Genomic DNA, 21,401 nt, shown 5'->3' on the forward strand with positions numbered 1-21,401 from the left:
TACTATGCAAAGTAAGTCAGAAAGAGAAAGATATGATACCATATCAAATACCATATGATATCACTTATATGTTGAATCTAAAATATGATACAAATCAACATATCTACAGAACGAAAACAGACTCACAGATATAGAGGACAGACTTGTGACTGCCAAGGGAGAGGGTGTAGGGGAGGGAAGGATTGGGAGTTTGGGATTAACAGAGGCAAACTATTATATATAGGATGGATAAATAACAAGGTCCTACTGTATAGCACAGGGAACTATACTCAATATCCTTTGACAAACCATTATGGAAAAGAATGTGAAGAAGAATGTATATATATGTCACTTTGTTGTACAGAAGACATTAACACAACATTGTAAATCAACTATACATCAATAAAATAAAAAAAGAAATCTGTACAATGCTTAATGTATATCCCTGGTGTATACTTACCAAAAGGAGATAATCATAACATGTGGGAAAAGCAATTGGATAGAGTTTCTTTTTTTTTGACAGCCACATCAGAAAATTAACCAGCACACTGTACCACTTTTATAGCACCCATGAGGAAATTGTAACATCTTGGAATTAGATCCAGAAATTTGCGAGAGCATAGGAATGACAAACTGAGAAAAACATAGTGTGCACATGTAGTTCAAAATAAGTCTGATTCCTAGAAATCTAATTAGTGAAAAACTGAAGCAACTTATCCAAATATAGGCTCTGTATCCTTGACCACATCTCCATGTTACCAGTGCCCTTACCCCCCAACCGAAAAAAATCAAAGGGAACATTTTTCTATGCCCTGTCTGCTTATAGAACACAAACTCAAAATTATTTATCTTATTACTCATCTGGGACTAAGGCACGTTCTGAAAACCCAGCAGATCTGATAAACATTCCAGCCCTTCCAAAGGTGCCTCAGATGAAAGAAAATGGAAAGAATCTTTTATTCAAACCCTTGTCAGTTAAAACAAGACAGAATGATTAAATTGCTAGATCTTCCACCTTGCAAAAAACTGATTAGAGGAAGCTTTGAGAAGGGATTTAAAAGAGGAGAACAGATACTTATAAGGAGGCTTTTAACCAGACATGGAATGCGATGCTGTAGCTGAAGCCAGGAGCTGGTCCTAAGAGGGACTTGAAACGATCTGGTGAGAAGGTGCTTTGGGCAGTGGCATCTCAGACACTGGTGGAGATGCTGAGAACACACATGACAATAGTTGGGGATCCGTCTATGAAGGAGCGTGTGGTCAGAGTTGAGGTTATGATGGATAGAGGATGCAAAAATTTTAAAGATGTGCTTGGAAGAAGGATGTTAATATTTCCAAGAGCCAGGCAAAGGTACTCAAAGAAAGAATAAATTAAAACAACTGAAACAAAGATATTCATTGAACAAATGGTTTGCAATTCTTTGACAAATGCACTAGAATATTGTCTGCACAGTAGTTTAAATGCTGAAAGCATTCCTAGTTGAATACTTTGAAAGGCACTCAGAAGGGTTATCCATTAATAATCCTCATCAGAATTGAGGGACGAAGTGTTGTGGCACCTGACCTGTGATGATGACATGATGGTGAGTGGCTTGGGTTGAGGCTTGGGACTCAAATCGTCAGGATGACAAAGGGGTGTGGGTTATAATGGAAAACTACAGTGGCATTATCTTGTAATGGTTCTTCATTTCATTTAAAAGTCAAAAGCCTCATGGTACATGGTCTACAAGGCCCTACTTGATTGGTTGCCCACCTTTCTTACCTCCCTGACTTCATCTTCTTCTACTCTCTTCCCACTTCCTCATCATCTGTCACACTGGACTCCTTGATGTTTCTCGAAGATGCCAGATACACTCTGCCTTAGGGCCTTCACACTGTCTCTTCCCTCTGTCTGGAGCTCTCTTCTCCAAGATGCCTATATGTCTCCCTCCCTCATCTGCTTCTGCCTTTGTTCAAACGCTACTATTTCATTAAAGCCAACCTTCACCTCTTCATCTAACATTGCAAACGACCTTCTCCTATCCATGACGTGCCCTCTTTCTGTTCTGTTTTTTTCTGTTCTCCATTGTACTCATCATCCTCTAATTTACTAGATTATTCTTAATTTTAATACGCGTTTAAATTTGTAAATATCTCTAGCTGATAGAATGTAAGCTTCATGAGGGCAGGGATCTTTGTGTTAGCCATTGACGTCTCCAACCATGTAGAATAGTGCTTAGCACAAAAAACTCAGGCTGAGGGCAAAGGAGATTTTGGGGGCGGGGAAGGTGTGATTTTTGTGGGAAAAAGACTAGATAGAAATTATGGAATATGAGAATATTACAAAAGAAAGAGGAAAGAGAGAATTTAAAGAAATATTCCTGGGGTCTATGGGTCCCTTTTGCAGTATCTGTTTGAGAAATACAGATAAAGGATTTAAGTTGTTTTAACTTTGTATAGTCTAAAGTATTTAAAATATTTATTTTTATATAGATAAAACATGCACCTTCATAAAATTAAAAAAAGATGTGCAATGAAAAGGAAATCTCTTCTCTTTCCTCTCAGTCTCCCAGACATGTAGGTTCCCTCTCTAGAGGCAATCACTTTTGCTAGTTTCTTGTGGGTCCTTCCGCCTGTAGGCATACTGTATGCAAATTCCTGCACCTTGCTTTTCCACTTAGCTTGGAGATATCAGTATATAGACAGAGCTGCCTCATTCTTTTTTTAGTCGCTGTGGAATATCCATCGTAAGAATCTATTATATTTAACAAGTCACCTATTGATGGATACTTGGGACATTTTTATTCTTGTGATATTACAAACAATAGTGCGATAGATATTTATATGTATATTCTTTGCATGTGGTTTATGACATGAGCAGCAAATAGCTTTTCCCAGTTTGTTTTTTCACTTCATTCATGTATTTTAAAAAATCTTTTTATCTTGAAGACACTTTTGGGGGTTCAATTTCTTGTGTTTAGAAGGTCTTCCCCACTTCAAGATAATAAAAAGAATTCTCCCACTTTTCTTTCAATTTTATTTTCATTTTTTCACCTTTAAAATTTGAGCCATTGGAGTCTTTCTGATTAAAATGTGTGAGGTAGGGATCCAACTTTATATTTTCAACACCTTGTATTAAAAAGTCCATCCTTCAACCACTGCCCCACTGGTTTGTGATGCATTTGGTTATTCTGACTGGGAATGAACTATGTGAGTCATGGCTCTATACACATTACAATACTTTTAAACAGCTTTTTGAGATTTAATTTACACACCATAAAACTGACCAATTTAAGTATACAATTCAATGTACACCATAATCTAATTTTAGAACATTTTTAAAACTACAAAAAGAAACATACACATTAGCAGTCACTCCTCATACAAAATACTTTGAAATATTACATTGAATTATGTAAATTTATGCAGAATATGTGCTAAAATGTATTATTTTTTTCCACTAGTGTGCTCCTTTGGAGTTAGAAAATCAAAGCTCTGGAAATATTGTTAATTTGAACAGATCTGTCCTGGATGTTAGTTGTAAATGATTCTCTATCCTATTTTTCTGTAAGGATTACAAAGTAACAGATCTTTAATTTTTTTAAATACCCATTTAAAAAATTATAATACTTTGTGGTACTATAGATTTCAAAGCCTTCATGTTAATGTATATTTTGAATCTGTAAGGCAGGAATGTAGTATATAGTGTTTTATAAATATTTTAAGTCATAAAACCCTTAGTTTTTGCTAAACTAGCTATGGAAAATACTTGGAGAAATACTGAATAAATCAGTGCAAAGATTTAACTTCTAGAAAATGTGCCCACAGTTTGAGAGCTTTCAGTAAATAACATGTTTTTTCTTTATTATAAAATAAAATAAGCCCATGCATACATGGTCAACTAATACTTGACAAGGGAGCCAAGAATACTCACCAGGCAAAATATAGTCTCTTCAATAAATAAATGGTGTTGGAAAAAACTAGATATTCACATGCAAAAAAAAAAAAAGAAATTGGAACCCTATCTCACACCACTCAAAAATATAACTCAAAATGGGTTAAGGACTTAAATGTAAGCCCTAAAATCATAAAACCTCTGGAAGAACACACAGGGAGAAAGCACTTGACACTGGTCTTGGCAACAGTTTTTTGAATATGACACCAAAAGCATAAGCAACAAAAGCAAAAATAAACAAGTGGGACTACACCAAACTAAAAAGCTGCACAGCAAAAAAAACAATCAACAAAATGAATAGGCAACCTATGGGGGATAAAATTTGCCACTCATGTATCTGAGAAGAGGTTAATATCCAAAATACATAAAGAACTCATATAACTCAATACTAAAAACCAAATAATCCAATTAAAAATGGGTAAAGAATCTGAATAGACATTTTTCCAAAGAGGACATATGAATGGACAGCAGGTACATGAAAAGATGCTCAACATCACTTATTATCAGGAAATTGAAAATGAAAAAAAAAACCAATAAGCTATCACCTCACACCTGTTAGAATGGCCATCATAAAAAGACCAGAGATAACAAGTGTTGGTGGGAACATGGAGAAAAGGAATACTGTACACTGTTGGTGAGAATATAAACTGGTACAGCTACTAGGGAAAACAATATGGAGATTCCTCAAGAAATTAAAAATAGAAGTACCATGTGATCCAGCAATATCACTTTTGGGTAGTATTTATCTGAAGGAAATGAAAATCATTACCTTGAAGAGATGTCTGTATTCCCATGAAAACTCTAATTCGAAAAGGTACGTGCACCCCAATGTTCATAGCAGCATTGTTCACAATAGCCAAGACGTGGGAGAAACCTAAATTTCCAACAACAGATGAATGGATAAAGAAAATGTGATATATATATTTGTGTGTGTGTGTGTGTATGTGTGTGTGTGCGTGTGTGTGTCTGTGTGTGTATAAAATATACAATGGAATATTATTCAGCCACAAAAAAGAAGGAAATTCTGTCATTTGTGACAACATGGTTGAACCTTGAAGGCATTATGCTAAGTGAAATAAATCAGACAGAGAAAGACAAATTATCTTGATTATATGTGAAATTTTAAAAGCTTAACTCACAGAAACAAAGTAGAATTGTGGTTACCGGGGGCTGAAGTGTGGAGGAAACAAAGAGTTGTTGGCCAAAGGGTACAAACAAAGGATCTTCCAGCTATGAGATGAATACATTTTGAGGATCTAATGTATAACGTGGTGTCTATAATTAACAATACTGTATCATACACTTGAAAGTTGCTGAGAGAGTTGATCTCAAATGTTCTCACTACACACAAAAAATAATAATTACCTGAGGTGATGGATGTGTCAACTAATCTTATTGTGTTAATCATTTTGCAATACATATGAGTACCAAATCTTCATGTCATATACTCTAAACTTACACAATGTTATATGTTAATTATATCACAATAAAGCTGGAAAAAAATTTAAAATGTAGGTGGTAGACATGTAAAATTGTCCAGCTGCTGTACAAAACAGTATGGTGATTACTCAAAAAATTTAATATAGAATTATCATATAATCCAGTAATTCCATTTCTGGATATACCCAAAAGAAGTGAAAGCAGGAGCTCAAACATGTTTGTATACCCATATTCACAGCAGCATTATTCACAATAGCCAAAAGGTGGAAGCAACTCAAGTGTCCATCAACAGATGAATGGTTAAACAAAATGTGGCACATACACACAATGGAATATTATTCAGCTTTTAAAGGAAGATATTTTTGACACATATTACAACATGGGTGAATCTTGAAGACTTTGATGCCAAGTGAAATAACCCAGTCACAAAAGGACAAATATTGTATGATTCTACTTATATGATGTGTCTAGAATAATCAAAATTGTAAAGACAGAAAATAGAATGGTGATTACCAAGGGCTGGAGGGAGGGGGAAATGATGAGTGAGTGTTTAATGAAGACAGAGTTTCAGTTGGGGAAGATGAAGAGTTCTGGAGATGGATGGTGGTGATGGTTGTACAGCGTTGTGAATGTACCTAATGCCGTAGAACTGTATACTCTGGCAAGTTTTATGTTGTGTATATTTTACCACAAAAAAACTAAGTAAAAAAAGATTAGGGGCTTCCCTGGTGGCACAGTGGTTGAGAGTCCGCCTGTCGATGCAGGGGACACGGGTTCGTGCCCCGGTCCGGGAAGATCCCACATGCCGCGGAGCGGCTAGGCCCGTGAGCCATGGCCGCTGAGCCTGCACGTCCGGAGCCTGTGCTCCGCAACGCGAGAGGCCACAACAGTGAGAGGCCCACGTACCGCAAAAAAAAAAAAAAAAAAGATTAATTGGGATGTATGGAACCTACTAGTATTCTTATTACTGTGCTTTCAAGACACCATTTACTCAATCCCCACACCACTTTTATGAAGTTGGTGCTATTATCTTCACTTTACAAATAATAAAATGGAGAGTCTGAGGGTTCAAGTCCACACAGCCCTAAAAATGGCCCAGGCAGGATTTGAACTGAGCTCTTTTGTCTCTAAACACTTGGGTTTTCCCTGACATCATGTGAGGGAAACTGTAACATTACTTCATGGCAAAGGGCTCAATTACTAATTCAAGTTGAAAATGTGTTTTGCTTGGAATTCATTAGGAGGAGGATAGGTAACCATGGAGGCCAAAACGAGACATATCCTTGGCCTGCAGGGGAAGGGATTTCACAACAGCAGGGTTTGTCCTCCTCTGGCTGCACTAGGAGTTCACTGTGAGCAAGACGGGATCAGACCTGAGCTGCTCACACCCCAGTGCCTTCTGTTTGTTCTTCCTCAGCTCTCCCTTTGGGGCCCTGGTTTTCCTCCTCAGAACAGCTTCTTCTGTTGGCCATGAAGTCCCTTCCTTCTCCTGTCTCTACTCCACCCAGCATAGCCACACAACCACATTGTGTTATAACTAACTATTGCTTTTTCTCCACCAAAATGCAAACTCTATCACAAACATTTAGGACAAAGACTGATCTACAGTAGAGGCTCAACAAAAGTTGAAAGAAGGAAAATATTCATCAATATTTATTCTTATAAACATTTCATAATTTATAAACTCCATCTGCTGTATGTAAAAGGCTACGATGGCACAACAGTAATCTGTTCTAACATCTATCAAATATTTTGTCATCTACAGAGCAACGTTAAGCCTGTATCATCTTCCCAAGGACCCTTTTGTGGTAGGTCGGACAGGGAACCAATGTCCAGAGAAGTCAGGTAACTTGTTTATGGTCACAAAGCTAGTGTCAGACCAGAGATTTGAACCCAGGTCTTCAGTTTCATGGATTCTTCTTCCAGAGCCATCTGTTTAATAAACTCAAAAGCTACCGTAATGAAATAGGACATTGCAGCCACATCTGCCAAAATTCTAAAAAAAGAGTAAACACCATACCTTGCTCTGGGATGGTGGGTTGCTCCAGAATTCTAAATCCACAAGAGCCTGAGGATCTTTCATGAGAGCTCAGAGAAAATCTTGCTTTGGTACCAGACAGAAAAACAGATCCAAGTTCTCAGAGGTTTCCAAATAGTTGTGCTAAAAATAATTCTCTCCGTTAGTCCCAAAGAGCCAGAGGCACTGAAAGTCATTCATTGGGTGAGGCTCAATCAGGGCCAGTTGAAAACCTCGATTTTGTTTGAGTTAAACCTGAAAGTGCCTGCTTTTCTTGACCGTTAGCTGTAGAGGCACCTCCATCTCCGTGTGTTGTGGCCTCGTTTTCAGATTTGTTTACTTAATTTTTTCCCCTCCTCATTTGTTTTCCACTGAGTGGATGTTTCAGGAAAAAAATTACTCACTGACTGGAAATTAGTTGTTAACTTAGAGAAAAAAGTTATGCCCTTTTTTAGCATTTTCAATGTAGAATCTTCAGATTCTGGAAGTGGGATTGTGTCTCATGAGATAACAAGGAAAGATGTCCCTATTCTGGGTAAATACGGCAGGAAAATGGTCCCTCATCCTATGTGCTACAAAATGAAAGAGGGTGATGAATACTGTACTGCTGTTTTCTTTGTTCTCTGAATGGATAAATGATTGGATATTTTCAGAAGACTAATAGGTCTTTGTTCATATAGAGAATGGATCACAACTCAAAAGGCAGAATGGTTCTCCAGACCCTATGACAACTCATCTTCAGTGCTATCAATTTCTTTTTGTCCTTTTGATACGAACTTCATGTATATCCTTACAAGAGCAGTATGTAATTCATGATGGTGTTTATGGAAACTGAGTGACTGAAAAATTTTGTTTTTATCTTGCTTTCCCCACCATTCTTCTCAAGCTATTAAGAATGCAAATTGAAAGAAATACTTCCAGTTGGGGAAATGGGCACGAATCACAAATTTGACCAAGAATATTCGTGGGCTTTATTTTGCCTTAGCTATCCACCCTCCCATCTGGAGGACATAGTCTTTTGAATTTATTGGCTGTCAAAAATCTGAGTTCGAACATAGAGTCATAAAAATAATGCCTTGAGCACAGAAGTGAGGCACATCTTTTGATAAAGTAGAGTAGGACCTTAATCAGAGAGAGTTTCCTCATCCTCAAAATAAAATGGCTGTCCTTATATTACTCAGCTATAAAAAGGAATAAAATTGAGTTATTTGTAAAGAGGTGGATGGACCTAGAGTCTGTCATAGAGAGTAAAGTAAGTCAGAAAGAGAAAAACAAATACTGTATGCTAACACACATATATGGAATCTAAAAAAACAGTACTGATGAACCTAGTGGCAGGGCAGGAATAAAGACGCAGAGGTAGAGAACAGACTTGAGGACACGGTGGGGGGGAAGAGGAAGCTAGGACAAAATGAGAGAGTAGCACTGACATTTATACACTACCGAATATAAAACGGATGGCTAGTGGGAACCTGCTGCATAGCACAGGGAGATCAGCTCGGTGCTTTGTGAGGACCTAGAGGGGTGGGATAGGGAGGGTGGGAGAGAGGCTCAAGAGGGAGAGGATATGGGGATATATGTATACATATAGTTGATTCACTTTGTTGTACAGCAGAAACTAACACAACATTGTAAAGCAATTATACTCCAATAAATATATAAAAAAATAAATTGGTTGTCCTTGATTATTTCTAAGTTTTCTCACCGTTCTTAATATTCTCTCATCTTGTGCCTCATGAGGTGGAGCTTAAAAAGTAATGTCAGCCACTCTACACCTTACATACAAGTAGAGATACAAGTCACCTGGAAGGGGGTACTTGATATTGAGAGAGGTTACTCAGGTGACTCTCCGCATAAAGGGAAGCACTTGGTAGTGGTTTGATGAAGGTTTTCCTCTCAGGGACCCTTGGCTGGAGAGGTGTTGAGGTTATTTACTTAAAGCATCCAGGGCCTTCTGGAAAGGAAGGAACCAAGGACCCGGCCCCTTCTTTCCATGATGTAAACTTAAAGAAATTAGTCATGGACGACAGGGTTGGTTTGGTCCAAAGCCTGCTGTGAAGAACAAATACTGTGGACCACAGAATGGAATTGAGAGGGAGGTACTTGGGAGTCTGGGCCAAAAGCATTAAAGGATTTGGGGGTGGCTGGTTTTGGTGGAGTACATGGATGAAGCTGAAAGTTCGTGTGTCTTCAGTGATTCTGTCATCACAGCTCTCCTTTGGGGAACAGTGGAGAATTAAGAGGGTCATTATATTAAAACTTAGTAAGGCGGTAGTACCGGGGTTAGTGAGAGCATCTCCTACAAATGGACAAGCATCTACTAGATTCTGCACAATTAGAGTGTGGCAATTTGGTGGCAGCTAAAGCAACAAGACTAGTGAACAAAACTTTTGTTTTTCACTTTCTGCCTGGGATAGAAGTAGACATGACCCCATTGGAACCAAGAATGCCCCTAGAATTCTTAGATCATTCATGGAGGGGAGGATTTAGATCTTGACTAGTCTACCTGATAATAAAAAAAAAATGGGATCCTGAGAACTAATTGGAAGAAAGAAAAATGGCATGACTATATTTGAACTTGAACTGGCACATAGGTCATAGAGGCTGAATTCTTTCATTAGTTCACTCCTAGCCTAACACCACAGAACAACCCACTGACTTGTGTAGGAAGGCCCTGACTATCTGACTTGAAGGTAATCTTCCCACACTCCCCTCTGAGGTCTTCTAAAAGGCTGGACTAGAATAGCAGTCCTTATAATCTTAATTTCTGGGATGTCAGCCTGTGGATATGTTCATTTATTTGTATACAAGGGATAACTTTATTTTTACTGAAGTATAGTTGATTTACAATGTTGTGTTAGTTTCTGGTGTACAGCAAATTGATTCAGTTATATATATACATATATTCTTTTCTCAGAATTTTTCCATTATAGTTTATTACAAGATATTGAATATAGTTCCCTGATAGCTTTGTCAGTTTCCTTGGTGTAAATACTTCCATCATGGCCAGTTTCAAGCTACCAACCTGATATTCACTAAATGCAAAGTTGTGTGGAGTTGGCTATATAGTCGGACCTTATTGTTTATCTATTTTATGTAGAGTAGTGTGCATCTGCTAATCCCAAACTTCTAATTTATCCCTCCCCTCCCTTTCCCTTTTGGTAACCATAAGTTTATTTTCTATATCTGTGAGTCTGTTTCTGTTTTGTAAATAACTTCATTTGTATCTTTTTTTAGGTTTCACATATAAGTGATATTGTATGATGTTTATCTTTCTCTGACTTACTTCACTTAGTATGATAATCTGTAGGTCCATCCATGTTGCTATAAATGGCATTATTTCATTCTTTTTTATGGCTGAGTACTATTCCATTGTATATATATACCACATCTTCTTTATCTATTCATCTGTCAATGGACACTTAGGTTGTTTCCATTTCTTGGCTATTGTAAATAATGCTGTTATGAATATTGGGGTGCATGTAAGTGATGACTTCTTAAAGGGCTTTTCTCATTCATTTTTCTTTGGATTGGTACAATCTCCATCAAAGAGCTTAGAAATGGGTAAATTTTTTGACCTCCAAAAGAGGTAGATGTGTTCTTATTTTTCTGTCTTAACTTGACCAAGTGTTGACACAATTTACGGGTGTTCATATTTGCTTTTTCTGTGTCATTCATAACTTCCTTAAATTCCCTTTAGTGTTCGATGGCAAGGTTTCTTATATTATTAAAGTATCACTGTATTTTTTCTGTTCTGCAATATTTGATTTTTTCTTCATTATTTTTCATCTTAGCTAACTTATTATAGTCTATATCTTCCTGGATTTACTCTTCTTCACAGAGAGAATAAAACCTTTGAAATTGTCTCCTAGAGCATTCAGACCTCAGATGTTACTAAAACTTGTTATTGCCTATTTCACTCATCATTTTCACACTTATTTTAGAGACAGTAGCAAAAAAAAAAAAGTGGGTAGAAAAATATGCTGAAGGAAGTATTGGCTTAAAGTAAAAAAGTCGGGTTCCATTTACACCTGCCACTCATGTCGAGGCCAAGGTCTTATTCTGTCTTTTCTAGGCAGACATTTTTTTCTCCTCTCAGCTTGTGCTTATTTTCCTGTAGCCTTAACTCACTTTTCAACTGAATTCAGTTCAATCTAGATCAATCCAATCAACGTTCACAGAGCATCTCACAGTGTGCTGGTGAACCAGCTCTCAAGAAACAGGTACAGATTAATAGCTTTGTCAGTTTCCTTGGTGTAAATACTTCCATCATGGCCAATTTCAAGCTACCAACCTGATATTCACTAAATGCAAAGTTGTGTGGAGTTGGCCCTTGCTAGCCGGTCTAAGCTAGATCAGCACAGCACTGGGAATATATATAAGCCAATTCTCGGTACTAGAATTATTTTTAAAAGAAGGTTCTAGCTTATGTGCTAAGACATGACATCATTTTCTCCTTTAATCCTCACCATAACCTCTTGAGGTGAGTAATTTTATCATCCTCCCTTCGTAGATGAGGAATTTGGGCAGGCTGATCCACAGTTGGCCCACCTAACCACTGTACCATGTATCCCCATAGGGTGTTTCTAACTTTACAAGACCAGGTTCCTGCATCCACACAGCTTGCAGGTGGGTGGATTGCACGCCTGACTCCTCCTCTTCCTTCCCATAGCACTGGGTTGGGGCGGGAATCTAACCTTGTCTTTCTAGCCTCAGTGCCTTGCTTATATCATCTCCTCTTGCTTACAAGTCCCTGTTGGCCATGTCCTTCCCATGCCCTTTTCTACATATGCTCACTTTTGTCCTCCTTATGCATTGCTTTCTCCAGAAAGCCTCCCTGATACTCTCAGCAGGTACAGCCTTCCCTTCCTTCGAACCCTCCTAGAACATTATTTGGATCTCTTTTATGCACCTTAACTCATGGATTCTTAACTAGATCTACTGTATCAGCACACCAGTGGATTAGTTCTAGGTACTGATATTTTTCAAAAGCTCTATGGGTAATTCTGATAGGCAGTCAGAAATTGGGAATCTTTACCTTATCTACTTTTCCTCAAATGATGCCTCCTCTGTTAGTCCTTCCAAGCCAGGGAGTGTCAGTGATATAAATCTGATCTGGTCTTCTCACTCTTTTATTCTGTTCTTTTATTAATCACCTCATTACATACTTATTGAGCTCCTACTATATGCCAGATACTGAGTGCTTGATCTTGGTATTCAATGGGGAGCAAACATGGAGCTCTTACCCTTAGAGAGAAAAAGTCTAGTAGGGAAGACAGACATTCATCAAATAAGCATAAGACTATGTTTACCAGATGTTAATTCGGACTTTCCATCATCTTGGAGTTTCAGTTGAGCACTCAAGGCAGAGAATAATGGGCAATCAGTTCCCATACATCCATTTAAGACTTGCCAAAAACCAGCTGGATCTGATATTAGCTATAGTCCACTTTTACCCACATAAAAGAAAACTAGAAATTCAAAAAGGATGAATGGTTGAAGGGAGCTATCAAGGTAGAGAGTCATTAGCTGATAAGGGAGTGCCAAGGACCTCTCCTCTCCCTTCCTATGAGGGAGGAGATGGAGGAATAATACCCCCTCCCCAACTCCCAGACTAGTGGCAAGGACTCCAAGAGATTACTGATAGTATCAGAGGTGCCTGCAAGAAAGAAACCACTTTGTTCACCGGTTGTATATTAACTGAACTGTGAAACTGAAAGCCTTGCAATTCTCATGGGATCAGAGAAATGTGGGGAAGCTTGAGCTACCCCTAAAGTTTGATGTCTTATGTGATCATAGAAATTAGAGAATTCTGAAGGCAGAAGGCTGTCTGGAGAAGAGAGAGCAGTATAAAAGCAGCTATTGATGAGGCAAGGATGTATGAATTTCCCAAGAGGCAGATGACACTGAGGATGGCAACTGGGATTGGGCCATTTAGGTGGGACCTCTTGAGCCAGGAGGGAGTCCTTCTAGGATGAGGAAGCCAGTAAGAAGCCATCTAGCATACCACTGACTGCAGAAGCTGAGGATGGTATGGGGGCAAAGCAGGGTATCACCCAAGGACTTTATCACCCATATTAGGAAATTGTAAAGCGTGGAGTTCCCTCAGAAAGCCTCTAATGGCTACGGGAAATTTTCAACCAGAGAGAGCCAGCAGTTGAATACCTGGAGCACCAAGCAGGTATCGGCAGCCAGAAAAGAACCATACCAGTACCTATTAAGTAAACATACTTTGGTCACATTTTTCTAATTCTCCTCCCTTCTTATCTGACTCTGGACATGCCCAAAGTAGAAGGAGAGGTAGGAGATGGGGGAAGAGTGAAAAGCATAACATTCTGAGCTGAAGACTTGGAAAAGAACAAGCTTTCTATTGGATGTGATATTGAGGTGTTGATTTAGATTTGTCTTTTTAATGTCTGAAAATGAGTCACAATTGACCAACAAGATTGTTCATGTCATTCAAAGTGACCAGAAAGCTAAGGAATTTGCCTGAGTTGTCATGAAAGGGCAGAGAAAAAGATCCAACAGGATTTGACTAGAAAAAGTGATGGGAGAAAAGTGAAGTTGTTTCTTATTTATATCATATTTAAGACATAGACGATCATTTAATAAATTCAGGAAACTCTGGAAAGTGTTTTCTGAAGGGAAAGTAAAGGGTGTTATGGGAGTGTTTAAGCAGGGCAACCTAGTTGAGACCTAGGGCTTGTCTAAAGAAATGACATGTGACCTGAAATATAAAAGGGGAACAGTCATTAACCAGGAAGAGAAATTAGAAAACACTTCCAGGCTGAGGGAATGCCATGTGCAAAGGCCCTGAGGTGGAATAGGATGATTTTGAAAGAAGGTCATTGAAAAGAGCAAAGGAGAGCATATGCCTGGAGGGTATGCCTGGAACTAGCAGGGCCCTGCTGGGTTTGGAAGGTTCTGGTCTTTATCCTGAAAGGCTGTGAGCAGGGTTTTATGGGGCAGGCTGCCAACTCTCCCTCAACCCCAGTCTGTTACAATAATGAAGTTGATACAAATAGAGGTGATGCTCGCTGCCATTTTCCTGCCTCTCATTGAGGTGACTTCAATAAGCTATACAGACTTCATTTGGCTTATGAACTGAATCTGCTTTCATTGTTGAGAAGATGTAAGTTCTTGTGAGAAAAGTGGTTTGCATATTTAAAAAAAGGCAATTCACACACTCATTGAATGAACAAATGTCATGACCTCTACCTGTGCCAGGTGCCACCGCAGGCCCTGGAGATGAGGAGCTGAAAGAGGAAGACAGGATTCTAATGCCTTGGAACTCACTCCAGTGAGAATTTCAAGTCATTAGGGAAGGAAGATGCCCTCTGAGGGCATCTGCCTGATTTTCCCATTTTATAGAGAAGAAAATACCTTCAGTGAAAAGTGACTCTTCCAAAGGCCCCATTTATGGATAAGACCAGAGTTAGAACTCAGGTCCCCTGTAAGATTCTCTCCTCTGTACAGCACAGCTAGTTACCAGGACCTGATTCCTGACTTCACACAGAGAAGACACTGCAGTATTTTTCATACACATAAACACCTATTACTGTGGATAATTGAGAGTTAACATGGTAGTATTATCGCAGATCATAATACTTGATTCTCATCTTTCTACCACAAATATCACTTCTTATATTTTAAATCATAAGAACATTCTAAAAAATTACAGAAAATTTTGAGCATACACAAAAGTAGAGACCAAATGGAAAATGAGTTGCTGTGTACCCACCACCAGCTCAATAGTTACTGAGAGGAATATAATTTCATTGATACCCCTACTCAACTAATCCCTTGCCCCTGCATTTGGTATGTTTAGAAGCAAATTCCACACATCATATCATCTATTTCATAACTATTTCAGGAAAACCTAGGAATTATTATCATCTTGGATAATAAATAACAGAGTGATTGACACCGTGCTGCTTCATCAGCCATTGAGACTTTTAACCAAAAATAGGCTTACTTTAGAGTAGTTTAAAATGTCTTAAAAGCACTCTACTCACAAACTGCTACACTGTGCACTAAAAGTTGCGAAATGTAATTTTATGTAGTCTCAAGCTTTCTCAGTGAAGTTTTCAGCGTCCACAGGGGAGCTCTCTGATGACTTGTTAAAGAAATTCCAAGAAGTTTTGAGCCCAGTAAAGGTCTGTCTGTGGGTCCGTGTGTTCCAGGAAAGACTACAGTGCAGAGCTGGCCTTTAGTCCTGCCACATGTCAAGGATGGGTGATAATGCTGCCACGTGCAATGTTTGGCTTTTACTAACATAACCTGTCATACCATCCTAAGATTGTTTAGGAAACACGAGAGAACTAGCATCATCTTTATTTTTTATTTATGTTTTTATTGGGGTATAGTTGTTTTACAATGTTGTATTAGTTTCTACTGTACAGGGAAGTGGAGTTCCCTGTGCTATACAGCAGGTTCTCATTAGGTATCTATCTTATACACATTAGTTAGTGTATATATGTCAATCCCAATCTCCCAATTCATCCCACCCCTCCTTTCCCCCGCTTGGTGTCCATACGTTTTTAAAATGTTAGAGAGTCCTGGAATCTTGGGATGAGAAGGCTAACAGAGTGATCTGCGTTGTCTTGGGCACTTAAGAGTCAACAGGCACAGAATGAAGCCTGTCAGTCCTGGGGAAGGATCTCATTGCAGCTGGGCATGGCCACCTCCATCCCCACCATGGTGCAGACGGAAAGGTGAGGTCAGGGGAAAACCTAACCTGGAAGGCAAACCACAGGAACCAAAACTTTGTGTGTTTGCTTTACCACTTCTATGCTTCTTGTAGCAGTGACTTCAATTTGCACATTTCCCTGAGAAATATTTGGCATATGAGAGATTCTGTATCTCTGTTTTTTTTAATTTTTATTTTCTGGTGTTGTGTGTGTGTTCTTAAAATTGACATATAACAGACACATAACATTTTATTAGCTCCAGATGTACAAAATAATGGTTTCATATAGGCATATATTGCAAAATGATCACCACAGTAAGTCTAGTTGACATCTAGCACCATCCATAGTTATAAATTTTTTTTCTTGTGATGAGAACTTTCAAGATCTACTCTCTTAGCAACTTTAAAATATACAATACAGTATTATTAACTATAGTTTCCATGCTGTATATTTCATCCCAGGTTTATTTATCTTATAGCTGAAAGTTTGTGCCTTTTGACCCCCTTCACCCATTCCACCTACCTCCCATCCCTGCCTCTGGCAACCATCAATCTGATCTCTGTATCTCTGAGTTCATTTTTATTTTTTTTTTAAGATTCTATGTAGAAGTGCGATCATACTGTATTTGTTTTTCTTTGTCTGACTTATTTCATTTAGCATAATGCCTTCAAGGTCCATACATGTTGTTGCAAATGGTAAGATTTCCTTCATTTTTATACGCCTAATTAGTATTCCATTGTGTGTGTATGTATATATATATATAATATATATATAATATATATATATTATATATATATATAACATTTTCTTTATCCATTAATCCATTGATGGACACTTAAAGTTGTTTCTGAGATGCCGTATCATTGAATAATAGAAAATAAATAATAGTTACCATTTATCAGGAGTTTTATTATGGCAGGGCACTGTCCTAAGTGCTTTATATGCATTTCTTACTTATTCTTTACCAAGAGCACATGAGGTAGCTGGTAGTAGAGCTGGTAGCTCTAGTAGTTTTCTCATAGCATCTTTAGGATTCTCTATGTATAGCATCGTGTCATCTGCAAACAGTGATAGCTTTACTGCTTCTTTTCTGATTTGGATTCTTTTGTTTCTTTTTCTTCTGATTGCTGTGGCTAAAACTTCCAAAATTATGTTGAATAATAGTGGTGAGAGTGGGCATCCTTGTCTTGTTCCTGATCTTATGGGAAATGGTTTCAATTATTCCTCATTGAGAATGATGTTGGCTGTGGGTTTGTCATATATGGCCTTTATTATGTTGAGGTAAGTATTATCCTCTCTGCCTACTTTCTGGAGGTTTTTTTTTTTTATCATAAATGGGTGTTGAATTTTGTCAAAAGCTTTTTCTGCAACTAATAAGATCATCATATGGTTTTTCTCCTTCAGTTTTTATTTTTATTTTTATTGTTTTGTGGTACGCAGGCCTCTCACTGTTGTGGCCTCTCCCATTGCAGAGCACAGGCTCCGGATGCGCAGGCTCAGTGGTCATGGCTCATGGGTCTAGCCACTCCATGGCATGTGGGATCTTCCAAGACCAGGGCATGAACCCATGTCCCCTGCATCGGCAGGCGGACTCTCAGCCACTGCACCACCAGGTAAGCCCTCTCGTTCAGTTTTTTAATATGGTTTATCACATTGATTGATTTGCATATATTGAAGAATCCTTTCATTCCTGGCATAAACCTCACATGATTATGGTGTATGATCCTTTTAATATGCTGTTGGATTCTGTTTGCTAGTATTTTGTTGAGGATTTCTGCATCTATGTTCATTAGGGATATTGGCTTGTAGTTTTCTTTTTTGGCATCTTTGTCTGGTTTTGGTTCAGGGTGATGGTGGCCTGGTAGTATGAGTTTGGGAGTGTTCCTCCCTCTGTTATATTTTGGAAGAGTTTGAAAACGATAATGTTTTCAAACTGAAAGAGTTTGGAAGAGTTTGAAAACGATAATGTTTTCAAACTTCTCTAAATGTTTGATAGAATTCGCCTGTGAAGGCATCTGGTCCTGGGCTTTTGTTTGTTGGAAGATTTTTAATCACAGTTTCAATTTCAGTTTTTGTGATCGTCTGTTTATATTTTCTATTTCTTCCTGGTTCAGTCTCAGAAGGTTGTGTTTTTCTGAGAATTTGTCCATTTCTTCCAGGTTGTCCATTTTATTGGCATATAGTTGCTTGTAGTAATCTCTCATGATCCTTTGTATTTCTGCAATGTCATTTGTTACTTCTCCTGTTTCATTTCTTATTCTGTTGATTTGAGTCTTCTCCTTTTTTCCTTGATGAGTCTGGCTAATGGTTTATCAACTTTTTTACTTTCTTAAAGAACCAGCTTTTAGTTTTTTGATCTATGCTATCGTTTCCTTCATTTCTTTTTCATTTATTTCTGATCTGATCTTTATGATTTCTTTCCTTCTCCTAACTTTGGGGTTTATTTAATTCTTCTTTCTCTAACTGCTTTAGGTGTAAGGTTAGGTTTTTTTATTTGAGAATTTTCTTGTTTCTTGAGGTAGGATTGTATTGCTATAAACCTCCCTCTTAGAACTGCTTTTGCCACATCCCATAGGTTTTGGGTTGTCGTGTTTTCTTTGTCATTTGTTTCTAGGTACTTTTTGGTTTCCTCTTTGATTTCTTCAGTGATCTCTTGGTTATTTAGTAGTGCACTGTTGAGCCTCCACGTGTTTGTATATTTTACAGATGTTTTTCCTGCTAATTGATACCTTGTCTCATAGTGTTGAGGTTGGAAAGGATACTTGATATGATTTCAGTTTTCTTAAATTTACCAAGGCTTCTCTTGTGACCCAAGATATTATCTATCCTGGAGAATATTCCATGAGAACTTGAGAAGAAAGTGTAATCTGCTGTTTGTTGTTGAAATGTCCTAAAAAAATCAATTAAGTCTGTCTTGTTTAATGTATCATTTAAAGCTTGTGTTTCCTCATTTATTTTCATTTTGGATGATCTTTCCATTGGTGAAAGTGGGGTTTTAAACTCCCCTACTATTATTGTGTTACTGCCAATTTCCCCTTTTATGGCTATTAGCATTTGCCTTATGTATTGAGGTGCTCCTATGTTGGGTGCATAAGTATTTACGATTGTTATATCTTCTTCTTGGATTGATCCCTTGATCATTATGTAGTGTCCTTCTTTGTCTCTTGTAGTAGTCTTTATTTTAAAGTCTATTTTGTCTGATATGAGGATAGCTACTCCAGGCTTCCTTTGATTTCCATTTGCATGGAATACTTTTTCCATCCCCTCACTTTCAGTCTGTATGTGTCCCAGACAGCATATATACAGGTCTTGTTTTTGTAACCATTCAGCCAGTCTATGTCTTTTGGTTGGAGCATTTAATCCATTTACACTTAAGGTAATTATTGATATGTATGTTCCTATTACCATTTTCTTAATTGTTTTGTTTTTGTTGGTCTTTTCCTTCTCTTGTGTTTCCTGCCTAGAGAAGTTCCTTTAGCATTTGTTGTAAAGCTGATTTGGTGGTGCTGAATTCTCTTAACTTTTGTTTGTCTGTAAAGGTTTCACTTTCTCCATTAAATCTGAATGAGATGCTTGCTGGGTACAGTTATCTTAGTTGTGGGTTTTTCCCTTTCATCACTTTAAATATGTACTGCCACTCCCTTCTGGCTTCTAGCATTTCTGCTGAAAGATCAGCTGTTAACCTTATGGGGATTCCCTTGTGTGTTATTTGTTATTTTTCCCTTGCTGCTTTTAATATTTTGTCTTTGTATTTAATTTTTGATAGTTTAATTAATACGTGTCTTGGCTTGTTTCTCATTGGATTTATCCTGTATGGGACTCTCTGTGCTTCCTGGACTTGATTGACTATTTCCTTACCCATATTAGGGAAGTTTTCAACTACAATCTCTTCAAATATTTTCTCAGTCCCTTTCTTTTTCTCTTCTTCTTCTGGGACCCCTCTAATTCAAATATTGGTGTATTTAATGTTGTACCAGAGGTCTCTGAGATTTTCCTCAATTCTTTTCATTCTTTTTTCTTTATTCTTCTGTGCAGTAGTTATTTCCCCTATCTTATCTTCCAGGTCACTTATCTGTTCTTGTACCTCAGTTATTCTGCTATTGATTCTTTCTAGAGAATTTTTCATTTCATTTATTGTGTTGTTCATCATTGTTTGTTTGCTCTTCAGTTCTTCTAGGTCCTTGTTAAGAGTTTCCTTTATTTTCTCCATTCTATTTCCATGATTTTGGATCATCTTTACTATCAGTATTATGAATTCTTTTTCAGGTAGACTGCCTATTTCTTCTTCAATTTTTTGGTCTGGTGGGTTTTTACCTTGCTCCTTCATCTGCTGTGTGTTTCTTTGTCATCTTATTTTGCTTAACTTACTGTGTTTGGGGTCTCTGTTTTGCAGGGTGCAGGTTTGTAGTTCCCATTGTTTTTGGTGTCTGCTCCCAGTGGGTACTTTTCTTTCAGTGCATTGTGTAGGATTCCTGGTGGAGGGGACTGATGCCTGTGTTCTGGTGTATGAGGCTGGATCTTGTCTTTCTGGTGGGCAGGACCATGTCCAGTGGTGTGTTTTCAGGTTTCTGTGAACTTATTATGATTTTTGGCAGCCTCTCTGCTAATGGGTGGATTTGAGTTCCTCTCTTGCTAGTTGTTTTGCATGGGGTGTCCAGCAGTGTAGCTTGTTGGTCGTTGAGTGGGCCTGTGTCTTAGCGTTGAGATGGAGATCTCTGGGAGAGCTTTCTCCATTTGATGTTACATGGGGCCGGGAGGTCTCTGGTGGACCAATGTCCTGAACTTGGCTCTCCCACCTCAGAGGCTCAGGTCTGACACCTGACCGGAGCACCAAGGCCCTTTCAGCCACACAGGTCAGAAGAAAGTGGAGAAAAAGAAAGAAAGAAGGAAGGCAAATATAAATAAATAAAATAATATAATTAAAATAGAAAAGAAGTATTAAAAATAAAAAAGTAATACAGAAAAAGAAAGAGGGAAAGAAAGAAGAGAGCAACCAAACTGAAAAACAAATCCTCCAATGATAACAGGCACTAAATCCTATACTAAAACAACAACAACAACAACAGCAACAACAACAAAATGGACAGTCAGAACCCTAGGACAAATGGCAAAAGCAATGCTATACAGAAAATATCACACAAAGAAGCATATGTATACACACTCACAGAAAGAGAAAAAGGAATAAATAAATAAATAAATATAAATAAGAAAAGGAAGAGAGCAACCCAATCAATGAACAAATCTACCAATGATAATAAGCTCTAAATACTAATCTTAGTTAAACATAAAACCAGAAACAAATTAGATGCAGAAAGCAAACCTCAAGTCTACGTTGCTCCCA

At 38.0% G+C, this 21,401-nt stretch overlaps 1 protein-coding gene across 7 annotated transcripts in view; it reads right to left on the bottom strand.

The window, feature by feature from the left end:
* The window catches only part of C1QTNF7 (C1q and TNF related 7), a 125,544-nt gene that overhangs the window by 9,314 nt on the left and 94,829 nt on the right, over nucleotides 1-21,401 (bottom strand). For 2 of the 7 annotated variants that reach the window (XM_060148490.1, XM_060148491.1), the window contains exon 2: nucleotides 7,374-7,514. The exons of the other annotated variants lie outside the window; for them this stretch is intronic. The gene's annotated coding sequence lies outside the window, so the exon portion shown is untranslated. The remainder of the gene's footprint in view (nucleotides 1-7,373; nucleotides 7,515-21,401) is intronic. 7 annotated transcript variants of the gene reach the window in all.

The sequence above is a fragment of the Lagenorhynchus albirostris genome, chromosome 4 (genome assembly GCF_949774975.1).
Source record: "Lagenorhynchus albirostris chromosome 4, mLagAlb1.1, whole genome shotgun sequence".
NCBI lineage: Eukaryota > Metazoa > Chordata > Mammalia > Artiodactyla > Delphinidae > Lagenorhynchus > Lagenorhynchus albirostris.